Below are 10806 nucleotides of genomic sequence, written 5' to 3'. Positions count from 1 at the left end.
ATTGGGGGAACATTGAAAATTTTTGGTAGTTTGGGGGGGACATTGTCACAATTGAAAGTTTGGGGGGGACATTGTCAATTGAGTGGTAGTTTGAGGGGGTTAAGTGGACTTTCCCCTAAAATTTATTTAGAAGTCTAACACTTCTGATTAAGTATGTACCAATTCCGTCCTCAAGAGGTAGTTCAATTGGCTGGGATCACGCCTAATAAAGCGGAGGTCACTAGTTCGAATCCCCCTCTCCCTCTTGGACATGTCAAAAAAAAAAAAAAAAAAAAAGAAAAAAAGTATGTACCAATTCCTTTGAGCAAATTAAGGAGCAAAATCTAGCATTTAAGTTGGGCCGGCTTATCTGCTCCGGTACCCAGCAATAGCAAGGAATTATTAATTTATTATCCAGAGTAGAAATAAAACCTAATTATTATCCGAACCTCAACACCCTCCATATCCGCTTCATCTTCTTCTTCCACATCATCATCGAAATTCAAACAAGCCCTAGATCAGAGAAAAACCCTAGATGGACCTCCTGAAGCAAGAACTCCTCAAGAAGCGCCGTCCCTCGCCGAGAACACCGGTGGCAGGCGAGTCTTCAAGCGCTCCGAGATCGAACAGAAACAGATCCAGAAGCTCCGCGAGCAAGAGAAACTTGAGCTCCAAGCCAAAGCCCACCGCCAATCCACCACCTCCACCACCACAACCGCCTCGAATCCAAACAATTCCACCGCCACCACCAACAACTCTACTGCCGCGTCATCGGCCTCGACATCTACCGCCTCCAAATCCCTCACCGACGAGCAGAACATAGACAATCTCGTCCTCCCCAGACAAGAGGTGATCCGCAGACTCCGATTCCTGAAGCAGCCGATCACGCTCTTCGGGGAGGACGACGAGGCCCGGCTTGACCGGTTGAAGTTCGTTCTCAAGGCTGGGGCGTTCGAGGTTGACAGCGACATGACCGAGGGGCAAACGAACGATTTCCTGCGCGACATAGCGGAGCTGAGGAAGCGGCAGAGATCGGGGATGCTGAGCGAGAGGAAGAGGCACAAGAGCGACGACGGAAAGGTGGAGGACAGGGATGGAGGAGGCGGGGAAGAGGAGTTGAGCGGCGACGGTGGTTCGAGCGGCGCCGATGCGGTGGATAAGGATTCAAAGCGAATGAAGGCAAATTTTGAGGAGTTATGTGAGGAGGATAAGATTTTGGTGTTCTTCAAGAGGCTGTTGAATGAGTGGAACCAGGAATTGGATGAGATGGCCGACTCCGAGAAGCGGACGGCCAAGGGGAAGTCCATGGTCGCCACTTTTAAGCAGTGTGCGCGGTATCTGAATCCGCTCTTCAAATTTTGCAGGAAGAAGGTGAGTGCTTTGTTTTTGGTCTTAAATACCTAAATTCATATATAGATCTTTGGATGCATGAAAAAATTATATAACACCAACACACAATTACAATTCTCTCCAGAAGATCAACTTCTGGAAATCAACACAATTACAACCCTCCCACCTACCATTTTTACTTGGTACTAGTTGGGGAATATAGTTTTGTTTGTAGCTATGAATGTGGCTTTTCTAGGATTGTGAATACACCTACTAAGAATTAGGTTGATAGAACTTGTTTACGAAGTATAAATTAGGGTGAGTAAACTATTTGACATTATCGTGACTGATATTTGAGAAGAAAAAATGCTTCTTTGCATTTTGGGGTCCATTTCGCGGCTGAGTTGGCATGCTCATTCTATCATTAATTAAAAAATAAATAAATAAAAAAACAACTGATTTTACTGTAGGCGAGATGGACGCCATAATGCAAAGAAGCATTTCTCATTTGAGAATATTGCTGTTGGCCTCTTGCAATTGAATTGAGCAGTGCTTGCCACCTTCTACGCGTAAAACAAACAAGATATCTGTTTTACTTAAGCTCACAATACTACATTTGTGCGAATTAGCCGTGTTATCTTGTTATATTGTAGAGGAAGAAGGTGGATTTAGCCTGCATAAATTCTTTGGAATCGTAAGTTTGTTGGGTTTATGTCAGTGCTGAAGGTTTATTAAGAGCTAATCAGTTTAATATTTTTCTTTGTTTAAGTACAATATGGCCAGTGTGAATCAGCAAAACTAGATATCCCTGCTACTTCTAGAGCAAGCAATATAGTATTCATACATTGATAGAAAAAAATAAATAAATGTTGCTATGGTTTTTGTTTTTCCTCTTCGTCAAAACATGGTGTTAGGTTGTTGGAGATGACATTATCGGCCCTATTGAGAGCCTTGTGATAGAAAGCCTGAAACTTGTAACTGTACTTAACCTGATGAGTTGAAGGATACAAGGCTTTGGAATCAATGCCTTGTTAGGAGAGATATAGGTGGACATCCTCTTCTACAACAGGCCTTTCCTCTTCTAAAAAATCAATGGACTGGATCTCCTCTATGAAGGACTTTTTTCTCTCGTCTACATTTCCAAAGACCTCCTTGTTCAAACGTTTTAAATCGAGCTTCAGTTGTTTAAGTTTATTATCAAAGACATAACAGGGAGTACCAAAACACTGGTACGAGTCCTACTACTATTTCACCAAGTCTACAAAACCTTCTAACTTTCAGCCATATGTTCTTAAATTTAAAATAGCATGATCCTTTAACCATACCTCCACTATCGAGCAGAAAATAGAAAATGGTCTAAAATGGTATGACAAGAGACGAGGAAGATGACACTGAATCAAGTTTGGGAAACGCTGTTCCCAATCTGGAGAAACTAGAAATTTGTCAATCCTGGGCATAGAAGGCTATTAGTGCTCTCTTTGTATAAAGAACAGTGCATTGACTCGTGGTAATTCTGTTTATAGGTTCTTCCCGATGATATTCGCCAAGCATTGCTATTGGTGGTTGAATGCTGCATGAGGCGAGACTACTTGGCTGCAATGGACCATTATATTAGGATGGCCATTGGAAATGCCCCCTGGCCTATTGGTGTTACTATGGTTGGTATCCACGAACCTTCAGCCCGGGAGAAGATCTACACTAATAGTGTGGCTCACATTATGAACGATGAGACTACTCGGAAGTACATGCAATCAGTGAAGAGATTAATGACCTTTTGCCAACGACGCTATCCAACAATGCCATCCAAAGCTGTTGAGTTCAACAGCCTGGCAAATGGTAGTGACTTACAATCTCTGCTAGCAGAAGAGAGGTTTTCTGGGGGTAATGAAGCCTCTGAGGAAAGGCTTAGGATAATGCCTGCTTCAAAGGATAGCTAGCTATTATGTAAATGGTAACTCCACACTCTCTGACCTTTGGATGTTAGATTGATTTTCTATCCATGCAAAAATGTTGTGTTGAAATCTTACTTCAAGTCCGACTACTTTGTATTGCTAGTTGGTTCAATTTTTTGTATACTCTGAGTAACGTTATTTAGTAGACAACCATATTTCTGTCCTACAACTTGATGTGACAATGAAAATCAATAATTATATAAAAAAAATGAAATAAGGGTTTATTCTTATTATCACGTTATTTTGGTTGTATGACAGTTGTGTAACAGTTTACGAAGTAGCATTACTTATTTATTTTTATGCGGGAAAAGGCAGCTACAAACATTTCATTATTTCCTTAAATTTGGCTTTTTCTCTAAAAATTTGAGAAAACTCACAACAATGGCAATTCAACAAGCTCTCACTCTATTTCAAATTTATTTTTAGTCAACAAAGCTTTCCAAATATAAAGAGCAAAAACATGAAAGTTATTTAGTATTTTAAGCTTCTATATTCATTTTCTTCTCTCTCTCATCTACCAAGAACAAAGAAAGAGTAAAGAAAGATTAAAAAAAAAATATTTAACTAAAGTAGAGAAAGATGTTGAGAGTTTGATGTTTAATTCATGGGTTAAATACTTAATACCCCTGGGTTTTGACAACTTCATTTTTACTCTCCTAGGGTTTCATTTTTATCACAGGAGGTCCCTGTGGTTTTGATAAATGACCAAGTTAGTTCATCCGTTAGTTGACCTAACAGAATTCTATGTGAACCAATTAGATGTTGACACGTGGCACCTACTTAATTTTTTTAAAACTTTTTTTTAAATTAAAAATAAAAATAAAATAAAAAAGAAAAGGAAAAAAAATTGGGGGTGGCCCAAATGGCCAAGAGGGTGGCCGCAATTTTTTTTCCTTTTCTTTTTGTTTTTTTAAAAAATAATAATAAAAAATACATTTTTTTAATTTAAAAAAAAATTAAAAAAATTAAGTAGATACCACGTGTCAACATCTGATTGGTCTATATGGAATTTCGTTAGGTCAACTAACAGATGGACTAACTTGGTCATTTATCAAAACTACATGGACCTCCTGTGATAAAAATGAAACCCCAGGGGGGTAAAAATAAAATTGTCAAACCCTAGGAGGGTATTAGGTATTTAACCTTTAATTCATTTTAAAAGTGGCTCTACAAATTAGATAAAACAAAAGAGTTTTTTCTCTTCAAATTTAACTTTTGTTTGGAGAGTTCAATAAAAATGCTCTTATAGGACTTTTTATGGAGTTCATTGACTCTTGAGATTTCCAGAATATAACTCTTACATGTAAAAAAAGGGGAACAACAAATTAATCAATAGAAATGCTATGCTCTTATAGGACTTTTTATGGAGTTCCTTGACTCTTGAGATTTTCAGAATATAACTCTTACATGTAGAAAAAGGGGAACAACAAATTAATCAATAGAAATGCTCTTACGGGACTTCGAATGGAGTTCCTTGAATCTTGAGATTTCCAAAATATAATGCTTACATGTAAAAAAAAGGGAAACAACAAATCAAGGCATAGGAAAAACAAATGATTCCTAACAAATGATGGATGATAAAGAAACTACATAAAAGTAAAAATAGTAAGATTCTGTAAAATGTTTTCCGTTAAAAAATGTTTTCAGCGGAAAACATTAACTTGAAAAATGATTTCCTTGAAAACATTTTTTTAGGTGGCTAGTGTATATATACTACTGCTTTTCTTAAAACCGTGCAATATGTTAACTGACTGAGCACACGTTTTTTTCTATTCTTTCTTTAAGTTTATGTTCTCCTCATTATAGCTTGTGTAATTTTATATGTGGCATTCATTTAAATTCTAACTGTTCCTTAAGTTTAAGTTTATGAATTATAAGGTTTACCAGAGCAATTAAATGTGATTATTTTTTAAATCAATAAGAATTCAATTTATTCACTTCAGTGAAAAAATCTAGAGCTGGAAAAGCTCTAAAAAGAAAGAGCAAATTGCTCTAAGGTAACAACATAAAAAATGGTGTTGGGAGTCTCTTCTATCCATATCCTCTCACCAATCTCCCTAATTGCGGCCTTTGCTAATCCATGAGCAGCCCCATTTGCTGTCTGATTTACATGTCCAATCTCCCATCTTCTAAAAGCTTTCAAGACTTCAAGAGTATCTCCCACGATATGCCCATATTTGCACCACATGGGACCCGTAGCAGTGATGGCATCAACAACCTGCTTGAAATCTCCTTCAAGGATAATGTCAAAAAAACCAAGATCCCTACTGAATTCTGCAGCACCAAGGCCCCCCATAGCTTCACCAATGATTGGGTCTTGTAAGGTTTCCAACGTTCTTTTCTTTAAAACATTTTTATTAAAACACTTTCTTCTTTAAACTCATATCAAAACATATTTATCCCATATCATTATTTAAATCGAGATACAATTTATTCTTCTTCCTATAATATATATATATATAAGGATTGCACAGTCTTTGCGACCATGATAGCGACTATGATCGTAGACCTACTAGTCCACCAATTAACTTTTTGGTGCATTTAGCGCGATTATTGATGGGACCTTCTAACAAAGCCTCATTCAATGGTTGCGCTTCTATCTCTATGTCGGTACTAAGTTATATTTTCTCTTAATTCTCTTGGGGCCAAAATAATCTTCTCCACATGTGTCATCATCTTATTAACTTCTCTCATTCCTTTGACTTTTCTTTATGTATCTTAGAGAGGCGTGTGTGATGGGTTTTTTTTTTTTTTTTCATCTTCTACTTCTCATATTCATCACTTTTAAAAAAATAAATAAATAAAATGGAGCTTTTCCAATCGAAGAATAGTACTTTACTATATTTAGAAAGTATTTTCATGGTGAGGAACTTTCTAGAACAAATATATATGTTCTGAATGATACAATTTTCTAGAGGTGCAAAGGCGGGCGGTTTTTAACCGCCCGTTAACCGCTAACCGCTATAACCGCCAACCGCCTAACCGCCTAACCGTTTAACCGCATTAACCGCTAACCGCCATAACCGCCTAGCGGTTAGCGGTTAGCGGTTATTGGGTCTACTAACCGTAACCGCTAACCGCTAACCGCCTTTTTATATAATATATTTTTATAATTATACATATAACATAATCACTTGATCATTAAATCACAATTTTTTTTAAAAAATAATTAAATCACAATTTGAGTATTAATATATTATCACTATAATTTATATGATTATATCATATAATCACTTGATCATTAAATCACAATTTTTTTTAAAAAATAATTAAATCACAATTTGAGTATTAATATATTATCACTATAATTTATATGATTATATCACATGAGATTGATTATTAAATCATTTGATTATATAATAACAAATTATACATATATAATATGACATAACTCATAAGTATACTAATTCATACTAATACAACAATTAAATATCTAGAGACTTATTTCCAATGTATGTTATAAACCTATAAGTCTATATAAGTCTACATATGTATATGAATAATATAAATGTATAATATCAATAGTTAATCATATGATTCAATGACAATTCAAATACTTTATTCAAGACTTCAAGTGAATCATATTATTAATGTACAATGATGATATGATTCGTATAATATCAAATTAAGTAATTGACATTGGATTAAACAATGACCAATGTGTTACTTATAAACATAATTTAAGTATTAATGTATTATCATTATAATTTTAGTAATTTATATATTATCACTATAATTGATATGATTATATCACATGATGACTTGATCATTAAATCATATGATTATATAATAATAAATAATACATATATAATATGACATAACTCATAAGTCATAAGTCTACAAGTTAATCATATGATTCATGTACAATGATAATCACAATTGATTCAATTGAATTAAACAATATGTTACTTATAACTACAAGTCTACAATTTAATTAAAGCATTATTAGATACTTTAGGAATTTAGGATTTAGGAGTTTGAACATTACCATTTACCATTAGATATTAAGTTCAATTCAAAGAAAAAAGATTATAAGTAAATATGATAAGAATTTAAATAATTAATCATATGAATCATATGATATAATTTAATGAGACTATATGATTATATAATATCAAATTAAGTAATTGACATTAGATTCAACAATGTGTTACTTATAATCACAATTGAAGTATTAATGTATTTTTTGAACATTTTTTAGAAAAAGAAATTTAACCATTTTTTGAAAGAAAAAAAAAAAAGAAAATTAACAATTTTGAACAATTTTGAATTTTTTTTATATATATATATAATTGCTTATAGTTATATTATATGCATATTGAATAATATAAATGTATAAGATAAATATTTAACTATATGATCCAATTACAATTCCAATACTTAATCAATTATTCATGTACAATGACAATGACAATGTGATTCATATAATATCAAATTAAGTAATTGACATTGGATTAAACAATGTGTTACTTATAACTACAATTGAAGTATTTTTGTTTGTTTGTAAGTTTATAAGATCAACACTTAATCATATGATCCAATGACAATTCAAATATTTATAGCAATTGGGCCCAAGAAGATATTAAAAATACAAGAAAAAAAAATGAGGGTAAAAAAAAGCCCAAAAAAATAAGCCCAAAAAGCCCAAAAAAAAGCCCAATTTTAAAAAAGCGGTTAGCGGGCGGTTATCTATTTCACTAACCGCTAACCGGCCACTAACCGCTAACTGTTAACCGCTAGGCGGTTAGCGGTTGCGGTTAGTGAAATTTACTAACCGCTAGGGCGGTTACAGTTAGCGGTTATTGCCACTAACCGCTAACCGTAACCGCCTTTGCACCCCTACAATTTTCCATAACTAACTTTTCATTTCGAAAGCTCTTTAAAAACATTTCTTTTAAAAAGATTTCATGCAGGCAAAGCAGGCCGTTCAATCACTAGGCAAATTAGGCGGCCTCTTAGGGCCCCCAATTTAATGAGACCCATAATCAATAATATTAATTAAAAGGGAAAAATATAATTTAGCCCCCCTCAAACTATCAGTCATTTTTATTTTAGCCCCTTAATGTTCAAAAAGTGATAAAGTAGCCCTCAAACTACCAAACAATTGTAATTTGGCCACTCCATTAGTCATTGTCGTCAAATAGGATAAAAAATTCAAAACTACGCCATTTTTGTAAGGTTAAGTTACTAAAATGGCCTTTTAAGAAGAAAAAAAAAAGATATTTTAAAACAAAAAAACTTGAAATTAGGGTACCCTTACCAAAATGGCGCCGTTTTGCTTGAAATTAGGGTTTCCTTACCCTCGTCTCTTCTGCACTTCGTCTCATCATAAACACAAGGGAAAAATATAAAAAAACTCCCTAAACTACCAGCCGTTTTCGATTTAGTCCCATAATATTTCAAAAGTGATAAAGTAGCCCCCAAACTACCAAACTATTGCATTTTGGCCACTCCGTTAGTCAAAACCATCAATTTGGATGGAAACTACAAAACAACGTCGTTTTGTTATGGGTAAGTTATTACAATGCCCTTTTATGAAATTTTTTTTTTTGGGAAAAATATAAAAAAGCCCCCCAAACTACCAGCCGTTTTCATTTTAACCCCATAATGTTCAAAAAGTGATAAAGTAGCCTCCAACAAAACAACGTCGTTTTGCAGTTTCCTTCCAAACTGATGGTTTTGACTAACGGAGTGGCCAAAATACAATAGTTTGGTAGTTTGGGGGCTACTTTATCACTTTTGAAACATTAGGGCGCTAAATTGAAAACGACTGATAGTTTGAGGGGTTTTTTTATATTTTTTCCTAAACACAACACTCCACCGAGTTTACGTGAAAACATATAGCTTTTTTTTTTTTTTTTTTGAGAATGAAAACATATAGCTTTGGATTCAAGTAAAGTTGATTAGAAGGTAGTTCATAACTCAAATGGCTTTGATTAGTGTTTAAGAAAACATTGCCAATTTTCATCTGGGTTCTCTTCATTTTCTCTAAAATCAGTTGAAGTTTGCGTCAATTCTCCATATTTTTGACCTTTACGTTCCTAGGTTTTGTTAATTTTACTCTTGTAGATCGAGTTAATTTTATTGGGATTCTGGTCAATGTTTTAGTAATTTCTGATTTCGAATCTGGGTGTCATAATAATACTAACAAGTTTCACTTGGATTTTCCCAGCTTGAAAATTTTCAACTGGGTCTGATCCAATTTTCGAAGAAATGTTGAATCTGGCATCGTTTGCTGGGACCAAGTCAATGAAATCAGTGAATGTGAGTTTCCGATTGCCGTACTATACTCACTGGGGTCAGAACCGGCCTGCTTGTATGTGGCTCTGAGCCAGTGCTTGGTTCATGGAATGTGAAGAAGGACCTCATACCCTGTTCATCAAGGTGATGAACTCATATGGAGTGGAAGTGTCCCGGTCCACTTTGAATGGGTTGAGTAAGATAACCCTCAAAAAATTGTAGGTTTGTCGTGAAGAAGAAGAGTTGCTGAGCGTATACGTGGGGTTGGGGGATTTTCGTGGGTCACTAGCCAGCGTGGGGTAGGGGATTTTTGTTTTAATTCCTACCATTAACCAAAACCGCGCCGTTTTAGTAAAGGTATGAAAACCCTAATTTCAAACAAAATGGTGCCATTTTACTTGCTTGTTTTAATTTTTTTTAAAGGGCATTTTAGTAATTTAATCTTACCAAAACGACGTAATTTTGAATTTTTCATCCTATTTGACAGTAATGACTAACGATGTGGCCAAATCGCAACAGTTTGGCAGTTTGGGAGCTACTTTATTACTTTTTGAACATTAGAGGGCTAAAACGAAAATAACTGGTAGTTTGGGAGGCTAAAATATATTTTTTTCTAATTAAAAAATTCCATAAAAAAAAAAAAAAAAAATTAAAGCCCTTATCACCCTCAAAATTCTTTAATTAAGGCCCCTCTCATGGTAAATAAGTAATTTAAAAAAGGCTCCAATTTAGTAAGGCTCCACAATTAATGAATCCTAATAAAACAATTTCCATAAAAAGAAAAAAAAAATTAAAGACCTAATTGCCGTCAATATATATGCTTAAATTAAGCCCCCAACTTAATTTTAAAAATACATTAATATCATTTGATTCACATTCCAAAATAAATAAGGCTTAAAAATTGATATCAACAAATAAGAGAATCAAAAAAATAATAAAGATATTCTTAAATAAAATGCATACTTAAAGTTCCATTCTTCAAGGTTGTGGGTAAATATTATTTTTTGGCATTGTAAAATGACAATACCTGTTACAATTACTTCTGCATAAAGAAGTTTTTCAAAATTAAAATCAATAAAATCCTACCTATATCAACAATGTCATAAGAGAGATTTAATGGATTAGTCATATTATCGATTGAAAAGAGGATGTTAGAAAATCTTGATATATAAAAACTTAATCAGTAATTTTGCATCCCAAAAAGCGAGAAGAATGATTTTTAAATAAAAATATAATTAATATTAAAATAAATATTATTTAATTAATATTTAAATATGAGGAAAATGCCATTGCAAGAATATAAACC

At 33.9% G+C, this 10806-nt stretch overlaps 1 pseudogene; it reads left to right on the top strand.

Annotated features, from left to right (window-relative positions):
* The first annotated feature begins 386 nt into the window (after positions 1-386).
* LOC132170319 (uncharacterized) lies at positions 387-3381 on the top strand (annotated as a pseudogene).
* Positions 3382-10806: the final 7425 nt, after the last annotated feature.

Source organism: Corylus avellana, chromosome ca2 (genome assembly GCF_901000735.1).
Source record: "Corylus avellana chromosome ca2, CavTom2PMs-1.0".
Taxonomy (NCBI): Eukaryota; Viridiplantae; Streptophyta; class Magnoliopsida; order Fagales; family Betulaceae; genus Corylus; species Corylus avellana.
The sequence above is the reverse complement of the archived record's forward strand: the minus strand, read 5'-3'. Positions and strand labels throughout refer to the sequence as shown.